Source organism: Melanerpes formicivorus, unplaced genomic scaffold, assembly GCF_026170545.1.
Source record: "Melanerpes formicivorus ecotype bairdi unplaced genomic scaffold, bMelFor1.0.p_v2 SCAF_2, whole genome shotgun sequence".
NCBI classification, from domain to species: domain Eukaryota; kingdom Metazoa; phylum Chordata; class Aves; order Piciformes; family Picidae; genus Melanerpes; species Melanerpes formicivorus.
In genome coordinates, this window is record NW_027142354.1 from 42262212 (window position 1) to 42274457 (window position 12246).

Genomic DNA, 12246 nt, shown 5'->3' on the forward strand with positions numbered 1-12246 from the left:
GCATGGAGCATTAATTTAATAACAGAAAGTGATAGCATTTGCATTTCACTGATTGCAGTTTGCCTACTCTATTTTTTTTTTTTGTTTGTTTCCCTTGCAGTGATTTTTATGTACTCAAGAATTAGTGATATGAAATGATACACTCTTGAGGTTGTCCCTTTGAGACTGGGAAACATCTGTTCTCCCTTGATACTTCTTGGAGAGCAGAACGTCCTGCCTGGTCTTCCTTATAAGTTAATTATCAAAGGGTTTCTCAGGGAGAGCTGCTCCAGTGGCTGCTCTAGAGTAGTCCCAGCAGGACAGAGATCTCAGTTCCACTTCAGGTCAGCCCTGTAAGTGGCTAAAATAGACATGTTCAATCCCAGTGTTTACTTGCCTTGGGACATGGGATACATTCCTCCTTGTCTCTTTGCTCCCTAAATTAATAGTGAGGCAGTCTCTCTGTTCTTTCTATTCTCTTACTTTTATTGCTTTTCTCATGCTTCAGACCTTTCTTTTCTTCAGCTGTAGTCTTCACTTAGCAAAATTCATTTACCAGTGCGGTTTGCAGTGTTGGGCAACTGGGTTCATCAGAGAAGTGTCATTCATGAGCTGGCATACCATGCTGGCTCGTCATGGGTTGGCCTTTGGGGAGCAGGTAATGTGGCCTGACCCAAACATGTACCCACTGCTGCTTCATGCAGTACTGACATCTCAAGTCATCTGCAGGGCTTTTTGTTCACTTTTGGGGTTTCTAGGCATCCCCAGTTTTCCCTCCAGCAATTGTCATGTCGCCTGTATTTTGGCTAAAACTGCCTTAAAATAAGTATTTCACTTAACCTCATAGCATTAAACTGTCGGCTGTCATGAGGGGTATGTGTGGGTCTGTGCAGATTCCCATTGGGGCTGACATCACGGGTGTGTGCAGGGTGGAATTTGCCAGGGTATCTCAGTTGTGGAAAAAGGAAATCCAATCATTTCTAATCTAAGGAATAGCATCTCTAAAGTGATTTAAGAGAAATAATCTTAATTCCCTTGTTAATCTGGCCCTTTTTTGGCAGGCACATAGAGACACTGCTCAGTGAGACTACTCGTGATTAAAGTTAAACCTGTACTTAAAACTTGGCAGGATCAGGGCCTCTGTTCTTGCCTGTTGCTGAGTGGGTAATTACAGTCAAATCACTTTTGATTTTTGGGGTACATTTGTTTCCATATATCTAGAGATGAACCTGATCACAAAAAGCTCTTCCCTCCTTCAGTGGCAGGGTGTATCCGGGGGTACCCTCTGGATCCGTGCTACCTGTTTAGACACAAAATGAAAAGTTGAACCTCCCTAGCACAGCCAGATTCCCTAAGCATGTGCTCTGAGAGGTGATGACAGATGGATCTAGAGATAAGGGAAACAGAGGAAGCAGTCACAGTAGTATGTATTTGATTTTATTTTTTAAACCCTGCTGAGCATCCCAACTTATCAACGTTCTTCTGTAGGCAGCAGGGCTCATCTCAGGGAAGTCAAAACCTGCTCAGCACAGCCCTTGGGGTCAGATCCCAGTTTCAGGTGTCCCTGAGCTGGATGTACGAGCTGGTGACTCCTGTCTGGAATTATCCAGTTGTGCACAGACAAAAAGTGTGGCTTCGTTTCTCCCCTCCTACTCTCCTAGAAAGGTATCATCAGCTCCTCCCACATGAAATCAGCTGCATGGGGCTGCTAGTGCCCTTTGCCTGCATTTTTATACAGGAAACCCCCCAGAATTCCCCAAACCACGGCTGATATGTTGTGATAAACCAAAGCTGCTTGACCACATGAGTTTCAATCTTTTTCAGTCCCTTTCTGACCCCCTCTCTTTTTCTTGTCCAGCAGTTTATGGCAACACTTTACCTGGGCATTACAAATTACAGGGTTGGGGCTGTGCTGATTTAGTAGCATCATCTGGTGCTTCATAACTATCATCTGTGTATTGCACTGGAAAAATACAGATAAGTAATGCAGACTTCACTTACAGATGATAGAAACATCCACATTAGTTATTTATTTATTTATTTTAGGACTTTGTAAGATCTGAGGAGCTAAGCAGGGAGCTAGTTTAAATATTGCAAAACTTTACTTATTTTGGAGAATTCTCTTTGGCTTGCAGAAGTAAAAGTTCTCATTCTTGATGCTACAAATATTTTTGTTTGGGGGGAAAAAAAAAGATATCTCTGTTAGGGCAAGTTTTCAGTGTTGTGGTAACATTCCAATGTGTGCTAATTGTTAGAGTGTATAAGTTATGCATATTAGACATGTACACACTTGATTATTTTTTTGGGGGTTGTTGTTGCTCAGATGCTTTATGTCTTTAAATATTCAGTTTGTTAGGTGAGGGGGAATTATGTTGATGAACTCAGCTTGTGTCTGACATTTAATGATGTGTGTACATTTTTTAGATAGTTACTCTTCTCTTACTCAATTTAGAATCTTTCTTTGGTACTGTCTAAATCTGGAACATCTTCTGAATTCGTTTCTTTATTGTGTTATCATAGAATAGAGTCATAAAGGTTAGAAAAATGCTCCAACATGCTCAAGTCCAACTGTTAACCCAGCACTGACAGGTCACCACTAAGCCCTGTCCCTCAGCATCTCCATGGTTTTTGAATGCTTCCAGGGATGGGGACTCCACCACTGCCCTGGGCAGCCTGTTGCAGGACTTAACCACTCTTTAAAGGAAGAAGTTTTTCCCCGTGCCCAACCCCAACCTCTCTGCTGCAGCTTTGCCTGTTTCCTCTCACCCTGTTGCTTGTTTTCTTTCCTCCCTCTGCCCTGGTGCATCATAAAACTGGGTGGATCAATGCTGCAAGCTGGCTTTTCTTGTGAGGATTCTTTCAGAATTCTTTCATCTTGTGGACTCATGCCTGTGTCTGTGGCACGTTTGCCACTCCAGGATGCAAGTCCCATTTCAGTAAAACTTAGGACTCATTGGTTACGTAGGTTGACTGTGACCACGTGCTGACACTCGGTATGAATCTGTCTCTCAGGTTCAGCCTGAAAGTGCAGAATTTGCCAGAGTTCTCTCAGATCTTAGTTTGGTAACAGATTGTCCTAACAAATCATCCCTTCTGTGTCTTGTCAGATGGGGGAAACCCTTGCAGTAATTGGACACCGAATCACTTTCAGACCCAACAAATCAAAACCTCTCTAAACTGTAGCATTTCATGCGTTTGTTCAATATTTACATTTGTCTTCCAGGGTTGTGCTGCTGTCTGTGTGGTGCTAAAGGTGTGAGGATTTGTACACAGCAGTTCTTGCAGGTTGGGAGCGTGGGGTTCATGTGCTTCCGTGCAGTGTTTTGGGTTCGTCTTGCACGTTGTCCTGCTTCTTTCTTGTGTGACGTGTGGGGGGTATTAAATTAGTAATTTGGAATATTTTAATAAAGGAAACAGTTTGCTCACAGCAGTAGGAGGGCAGGAAGAATGTTTATCCCACCGTGTGCGTGCTCATTAAAGGTTTAACTTCTGGAGGCTCAGAATTCCTTATCAGATCCGTACAAAGCCTGTGATGTTAGTCTTTTGGGGAGCGGTTTCATGCCTACTACAGATAAGGTCTCAGTGGCTGATAGGGCAACGTATCAAATGATAATGCTCCTTTTTCTTTCTATTTATTACAATTTTTCCCCTCCCTTTCTCCCTTCCTGTGAGCATGCTCTCTTCCATTTTTAATGGATCCTTTTCCCAGTGTTTTGCTTCTTCTTGACTCTCTTCTAGACAGTATTTCCTTTCCATGCTTCAGAAAGCTTTGCCCGTATAGCACTTCAAAGAATTAGGAGTTTATACTCTAAGCTTTTTGTGTTTTCCTAACTTTGTCCAGTTTCACTAATTGTTGATTAATGATAATTCAGCTTTATTTGGCAATTCGAACTCTTCCTTCTCTTCCTGTTCCCTTTTTATTAATACAGTGGAAAGGGATGGGGAGAGGAACCTAATTTGCACGGTTGTGTCATACCAGGGTCTGCTCTTTGGAGTGTGCGTGTGCTGCTTCTGGATGGCTTCTATAGGGAGAAACAGATCTGCATGGCTCTAAATCATGCACAAATAGTACATTGATGGGCATTATAAAATGGCTGTAATAAATAAAATAAATTATTGCTGACAGCATAACAAAGGCACTCTTGTACTGTAGCACAGCTGAGCCAAACAGAGGAGAACATCTGCTTCTTGTTTCCAGAAATAACTGGTATTTTGAAGTGGGTTTTTTTTTTTTCATCCTTTTTAATAATTTTCTGTAAACTCAGTAGGTGAAACAGGGGATTAGGCTTTGTTAAAATCCATCCTTTCTGCAGTGAGCTTTCAGCAGTGTTCATGTCACAGTGGTGTTGTTTTTGGATAGCCTCTTAACATTACAACTGCAGCGTGGCTGCAAAAAAACCCAAACAAACCCAAGCTCCATGCTTGCAATGATCTTAAAGCTGAAAAGAAATTTGTATTAAATGAAGTGGCAGATGCTGGCTTGTATTTAATAAAAATTCCTTACTGTTAGTCTGTGGGCCTCCAAAACAGGGGAAAAGTGGTGGAAACCTGACTCCTGCTATAATTTTCTGCTACCTAACCTCTGTCTTATAATTTCATTCCTTCTTCTTTTTTCTTTCTTTTTTTTTTATGTGATAAGTTCTTTTCTAGCTGATGTTTTGTAACAGGTCTGGAGCTCAGACTGAAGATAACCAGCAGTTACCTGATCTAAAATACTCCAGGTTCTTCTGTAGTTCTGTGCTTTGGTATCTCTGCCAGAGAACCTTCCCCAAATTGTGTATGCAAGCTGAACTGACCAGTGCTATGGGACTTTTATCCTTTGCACTTCAGAGTCTTGGTTCTGTGTTTGCACGTGACTTGTGCTTGGGAGATGTATTGGTTATCACTGGCTGATAACCGGAGTGATAGGGAGCACGTCCTGACATGCCTGCAATTTACTACTGATAAATTCCTGCCTGGTTCATTGTGTACCTTATGCAGATTGCCTTTCTGTGCTCAGAGGACAACAATTATTATTTACACTTAAATGAGCATAAATTCTTGTAATAATTCTGCATATTTTGTAAGATATCATAGAACCGTGGAATGCTAGGGGATGGAAGGGAGCTCCAGAGATCGTTGAGTCCAAACTTCCTGCCATGCAGGACCACTTAGGCAGTTAAAATGACTTAAAAAAAAATAATCAAATGGAGAAAAATGAGTTGCTTTAGTAGCAAAGCTGCTGAGGAACTGCAGCTTTAGAGAAGGACTTGAGAGTATGTACACTTGGTCCTCTGCACTGTCACATTGTTGTGATGTTCTGTCAGGGTTTTCCTAAACTTTGAGGTTTTTCTTGATTATTAGATTAGTCTCTTTAAATAAAATGTGTTGTAAAGCTTTCCTCTTTACAGCCTTTGAGTAAAATTAAAGTTCAGAGTAGTGGTACCTGGGGAGTAACACAGAGGGTATCATATAGGTGGCTGAGAGTTCGGGAGTCTAATTCAGCAGCAGAAAATAATTGTTAACGGAGCAGGGCTTGAAATTCTTTATGACTTTTAATGAAATAGTAATAAACCTTCTCTCTTCCTCCTGTGCTTCCCTGCTGCATAGCTTTTAGTTGAAGGTAAAACAAAACCACATTCATTTTTTTTCTTCCAAGCTGCTCATTACATTAATGTGTTTAAGCTCATGATAAATACAGCGTTGACAATCCTGGAGGATTGTTCGTCAAGCCTCAGAGCTTTGGGAGAGCTGCATCTCTTCAGCTGTCAGCTTGGTGGGTTGAGGTTTTGAGTGCTTCCATTTTCCTCTGTTTTTGTTCTGTAAGGGTGCTTTGGGTGGGTAGTTCATAGAATCATTATATGGTTTGTATGAGAAGGGACCTCTAAAGGTCATCTAGTCTAGCCCCTAGCCAGCAGGGACATCTGTAACTTGGGGAGATTGCTCAGAGCCCCAAACAACCTGACCTGCAATCGTTCCAGGGATAGGGCATCTCCCACCTCTCTGGGTGACCTGGGCCAGGGTCTCACCACCCTCAGTGTCAAAAATTTCTTCCTTCTCTCCAGTCTGAATCTCCCTCTCTGTTTAAACCATCACCCCTTGTCACAACAGGTCCTGTTCGAAAGTCTGTCCCCAGATTTCTCATCAGCACCTTTAAGCACTGAAAAGCCACCAGAAGGTCTCCCTGAAGCCTTCTCTTCTCCAGTCTAAAATCCTCCAACTCTCTCAGCCTGGCCTTACAGCAGAGGGCTTGCAGTTCTTGTAGCCTCCTCTGGACCTGCTGCAACAGGTTAATACCCTCTTGTTCTGAGGACTCCAGAGCTAGCTGTCTCTTGCTATTCTGTTTCTTCATCCAATGTAGTATTGTGACTCTCCTTCTCTGTTAGATGTGTGGTTTTCCTGTAATGAAGAAGCCAAGCATGCAAACTCCTGTACTGCCTCATGAAAATGTTTCTTTTAGAATTACTCATAGAATCATGGCTCAGGTTAGAAAGGATTATCTGCTCCAACCCTGCCTGCTATGGGCAGGGATGCCTCTCAACTCGACTTGGTTTCCCAAGGTCTCATCCCATCTGGTTTTAAATACCTCCAGGGAGGGCACATCCACAGCCTCTCTGGGCAGCTTATTCTAGAATCTCCTTGAAGAGCTTCTCCTTCCTAAGATCCAGTCTAAACCCACTCTCAGTTTAAAACCATTCCTTCTTGTCTTGTTGCTAGACACCCTTATGAAAAGTCCGCCTGCAGCCTTCCTGTAGGATTCCTTCAGGTACTGGAAGGCAGCTCTAAGGTCCCTCGAAGTCTGTTCCTCAGGCTGAACAACCCCAGCTCCCTCAGCCTGTCCTCTTAGCAGAGGCGCGCCAAACCTTGGATCATCTTTGTGGCCCCTCTCTGGACTAGTTCAAACAATTCTGTGTCCTCCTTATGATGAGGACTCTGGAACTGGACACAGTATTCAAGGTGGGGTTTCACCAGAACAAAGTAAAGGGGCAGAATTCCCTCTCTTGCCCTGCTGGCCACACTCCTCTTGATGCAGCCCAGGACATGGTTTGCCTTCTGGGCTGCATGAGGGTACTGCTGGCTCATGGTGAGCTTCTCATCTGAAGGGGGCCTACAGGAAGGTTGGGAAAGGACTTCTCAGGATCTCAGGTAGTGATAGGACTAGGGGGAGTGGAATGAAGCTGGAGCTGGGGAGATTCAGGCTGGATGTGAGGAGGAAGTTCTTCCCCATGAGAGTGGTGAAACCCTGGAATGGGTTGTCCAGGGAGGTGGTTGAGGCCCAGTCCCTGGAGGTATTTAAGAGCAGGCTGGATGAGGCTCTGGCCAGGCTGATCTAGTGTGGGGTGTCCCTGCCCATGGCAGGGGGGTTGGACCTAGATGATCCTTGTGGTCCCTTCCAACCCTGAATGATACTATGATACAATACTCCCAAGACTCTCAGGGCTACTCTCAACCCACTCTGCACCCAGGCTGGGCTTGTGGCTGGGGTTGGCCCAAACCAGATGCAGGGCTTTGCGCTTTGACATGCAGCTGTCACTGATGCCCTTCTCAAGCCTGTCAAAATTTTTCTGGGTGGATCCCTTCCCTCAAGTGAGTCCAGCACACCAGACAGCAATCTCAGACTTCAGTTCACAAAGCCTTACTTAAGCTGTGGAATTTGGCTGCTCCAGTGCAGTTGTTCTGATTCCCGTGTGGACCCATTGCTGTGCCTCTTTCTTGGCCAGAAGTGCTCCACAACCTGCATTATTTGGGTGCTGAAACGTATGCCAGATTATCACTAGTTGCAACCTTAAATCCAGCACACTTTCTGAAGCTCCAATCAACCCTAAATTAGTTGTGTGCACTTGCAGCCCGCAAAGCCAATCAGATCCTGGGCTGCATCAGGAGAAGTGTGGCTAGCAGGTCGAGGGAGGTGATCCTCCCCCTCTACTCAGCCCTGGTGAGACCCCACCTGGAGTACTGTGTCCAGTTCTGGAACCCCTATTACAAGAGGGATGTGGAGGTGCTGGAACGTGTCCAGAGAAGGGCCACGAGGATGATCAGAGGGCTGGAGCACCTCTCCTATGAGGACAGACTGAAGGAGTTGGGGCTGTACAGTCTGCAGAAGAGAAGGCTCCGAGGAGACCTAATTGTCGCCTTCCAGTATCTGAGGGGGGCCTACAGGAAGGCTGGGGAAGGACTTCTCAGGATCTCAGGTAGTGATAGGACTAGGGGGAAAGGAATGAAGCTGGAGGTGGGGAGATTCAGGCTGGATGTGAGGAGGAGGTTCTTCACCATGAGAGTGGTGAAACCCTGGAATGGGTTGTCCAGGGAGGTGGTCGAGGCCCCGTCCCTGGGGGTGTTTAAGAGCAGGCTGGATGAGGCTCTGTCCAGCCTGATCTAGTGTGGGGTGTCCCTGCCCATGGCAGGGGGGTTGGAACTAGATGATCCTTGTGGTCCCATCCAACCCTGAATGAAACTATGAAACTATGAAGTTGTTTCAAATGAATCAAAATAGAGTATTGGAGCATGTACCAGTTTTTAACTACATATCAGTGTGTCAGTATTCAGCTGTAAGTGCTTCAGTGTCTGTCTTAGGAGAAGTTTTAATTTCTTTTTGACCAGTTTTATGAGCTTGTTTCTGTGGTGCTTTCAGCAGGGAGACTAAATGTGTTGCTCACATTAGTCTTTCTTTGATTATTTCTGTCTCAAAGACACAAATAACATTATGTTGTGCCTTGGACAAGGTACCCTCTTTAGAGAGGAGAGCTTCTGGTTTGGCTGTTCTGCAGCTGTTGTCTGGCTTGGAATACCTGGGAAGAAACTTCACTGGTGGTTCACAGGAAGAAACTTGTTTTTCATTCCTCCCCAGCTTTTTTAACAGTTGAGTCCTGTTGACTTCAGTCAACTAGAGATTCATGGTTCCAACCGAATAAATCAGGTTTCAGAGCACTGTTTTAGCTTTGAATATATATACACTGGTTTTAGTGAAGGGTTGTTAGCAAACAGACTTTTCTTTAAATGTAGAGTCTTGTCTAACAAAGTTTCCTTGTTGAAAGAGTTTAATATTAAGCAAGTAGAGAAAATAGCATGATTGTTGCTGGCTGGGTGGATTTTGTTAGAGTCTGTGTCTTCCCCAGATTTGAGGGGAAGGATGTGGAAGGTTCTTCTGGAAAGGAAAATTTGGACAGGAGTGGAAAAAAACCTCCTGGAAACAGGGAAACATTGTGATGCTTAATGTGTCCTGAAGTAAATGTATGAATTCTCCTAATGAATTATTTTTTGGAAGAGCATTACGAACCAAAGCTGTAAAAGAGTTAAACCCAAACCCACCAAAAATCCCTCCCCCAAACCCTTTTCTTTCTCACTTTTCAGGTTGAGTGAAGTGCCAAAGAAAAACTTGTAATAAAGCATCAGAAAAACCAGATTAGGCTGAACATTTGTTGTTCATCACCTAACTTAGTGTTAATGACACATTTACAGTTCTTCCATCTAATGGCTCTGACTTTATGGTTTCTCTTCTCCCTGGCAGCTGAGGTCCAACCAAGGCTTTTTCATTGGTTAAATAAGTGTCTGGTGCTTGAGTCATTAAGGTATAAAGTCACCAGTATTATGCCTGGAAGTGTCCCAGTGGTTGGCTGGGTATCATGTGTTAAAAGTCATCATGGTCATAATGGTTTCTAAAGCATCACACTCAAATATAGGTCTGTGAAGAGTTCTTGGTCATAGAATCATAGAATGCACCTGGCTGGAAGGGACCTTTAATGGTTGTCTAGTGCAGCCCCTTGCAGTCAGCAGGGACATCCCCAACTAGATCAGGCTGCTCAGAGCCCCATCAAGCCTGACTTTTAGTGTCTCCAAGTCTTTCCCAGGCATGGATAGAGCTGTGGATTTTTGTCTGCAGTGGCCACTCAGACCTGCTTCTCTAAACCAAACATCTCAGTACCTGCTGGTATGAATCTCAGCAGAGTTTCTAGCCTCCACCTGTGCTGATACTGTGTCTTTGTCTATGGTTTTGTGAAGATGTTGCCTCTGTGACAAGTGATGTGTGTTGGTTTTGTGTGCAGAATTGTACAGAACTGACAAGGAGTGATGGTTTTAAGCTAAAGGAAGGGGGATTTAGACTGGATATGAGGAGGAAATTTTTAACAGTGAGGTTGGTGAGACCTTGCCCCAGGTTCCCTATAGAAGTAGGAGATGAACCATCTTAGTTCAGGTTGTTTGGGGCTCTAAGCAGCCTGCTCTAGTTGCAGATACTCCTGCTGACTGCAGGAGGGTTGCACTAGATGACTTTTAAAGGTCTCTTCCAACCCAAACCAGTCTGGGATTCTATGAAATGGAAGGGTTAATATAAATTAGGCACCCTGGTGCTTTCCTCCTACCTGTTTTGTTCTGCTCAGTAGCCAGTGAGAACCAGCTGAGTTCATTCATTGTCAGTTCCCATCTCTTGGGTCATGAGTAACACAGATTCCTTTGTGTAGTGTACACTGTGCTGTGGATAACATGGATGTATTAGAGAAGATGAAATTGCAGTGTGCTAATAGCTGTGGACAAGGGCTGATGTGCATTGGCATTGTTTGCAGAAGGTTCAGGGTTTGTGTTGAGTGAGTCACTCAGTTAAACATGACCAGGTAAAAAGCCATTCCACTGTCCTTGTTTGTCTACTGGATGTAATTTCATTTCCAATTCTGATTCATTAAAATGAAGTGGTGAGTAGGAATGTGGTTCTGTTGTGCACTAGGAGTGAATGGGTATCTTCAAGCATGGTCTTGGCCTCTTGAAACCTGTAGTCCTGTAGGAAAGGCTGAGAGCCCTGGGGCTGTTGAGTCTGGAGACGAGCAGCCTGAGGGGGGATCTTGGCAAGAGATAAAGGGTGGGAGGTCAGAGGATGAGGCCAGACTCTTTTCAGTGGTGCCCAGTGATAGGGCAAGGGATAGTGGGCACAAACTGGAAACCAGGAAGTTCCGTCTGAACAGGAGGAGAAACTTTGTTGTGAGGGTGCTGGAGCCCTGGAGCAGGCTGCCCAGAGAGGTTGTGGAGTCTCCTCTGGAGAGATTCCAGTGGTCCCTTCCAATCCCTACCATGCTGGGGTTCTGCAATCTAGAAGTGCTAGTCCAGCTGACCTGAAGAGTGCACAGGTGGGTCTCACTGTGCTTGACCTCCAATGACATGAAGGAACACAGCTGTGTGCTATCTGGTCTTGTAGTATTAAGCACTTCTTGTATTTTAAAAAAGGTGGAATTGGTGAATCTAAACATCCTAATCAGTCACACTGAATGTGTAGTATCTCTTGTGTGTGACTGGAAAGTCAGTGTCTGTTGCCTCATCTTACTTTCCCCTGGGTGTAGGGCGTCATTCAAAGGAAGTAGGACCACAACAAAAGCGGGAACAAAATGGTTTGGCTTTGTAATTTGCGTGTCAGTGTCACTTTCTTTGGTCTGTGGCAGCATGTGCTTGTGTGTGGGTGTCTAGGACACATATTGTGTATGGGTATTAGGTGTCTTTCTGAAAGATATGTGTGTATAAAATAAGGTTTTTAATGGAAATTATATTCTAGACACTCTTGCATCACAGAATCATAGGGGTTGGAAGGGACCTCCAGAAACTGAGTCCAATGCCCCAGTGAAAGCAGCGGCACCCACATCAGCTTGCCCAGGATCACAATGTCCAGGGGGATTTGGAATCTCTGCAGAGGAGACTCCACAGCCTCTTTGGGCAGTCTGCTCCAGTGCTCTGTCACTTTCTTCCCTTCACCTAAGTTTAGAAAGTGCAGTCAGGAGATTTGGTGTTGGAGCCTGAGCTCTGACAAGGGTCAGTTGTGTCTGGAGAAGGTGGTGCTGCTGCCCATAATCACAGTGTGCAAAAACCTCTCACTGCCTCATGCTTTTGGTGTATCTCAGCAGTCCCCAGGAAGAGCGCCCACACTGTGGCTCGCTTTGGCAAGGGGTTCTGGTGGTCTGTGGGAGACCTGTCCTTCTGGGCTGCTCTTTCTGGTGGCCTTTGTTTTGACACGGGCTTTAACAACACTCATCATGTCTCAGCCTTGGGGTGACTTGGTGTGCAGCTCCTCTCTCTGTAGCAGAAAGTTTTCAGGGGGGATATCAGGATGTCCTGAAAGGGTTGTGCATCCTTCCTCTTCTATTTATTTTGTTGGTCCAAGAAGCTGGCTTTAGAAGATGCAGTGGGTGGTTCTGGGGTTTTCTGACCTGGCAGTTTAGTTGTCAACAAGGCTTTTGTGTCTGTGAGGTTACTGTAAAACAGAAACTCTGTTTTCACTGCAGGGTGGCCAGAGCATGCTGGAAGCTTACACAG

The 12246-nt window shown here is 44.7% G+C and overlaps 1 protein-coding gene across 7 annotated transcripts in view; it reads left to right on the forward strand.

Annotated features, from left to right (window-relative positions):
- Nucleotides 1-12246, forward strand: part of RAPGEF6 (Rap guanine nucleotide exchange factor 6) — a 149981-nt gene that overhangs the window by 1443 nt on the left and 136292 nt on the right. The gene's annotated exons all lie outside the window — the stretch shown is intronic.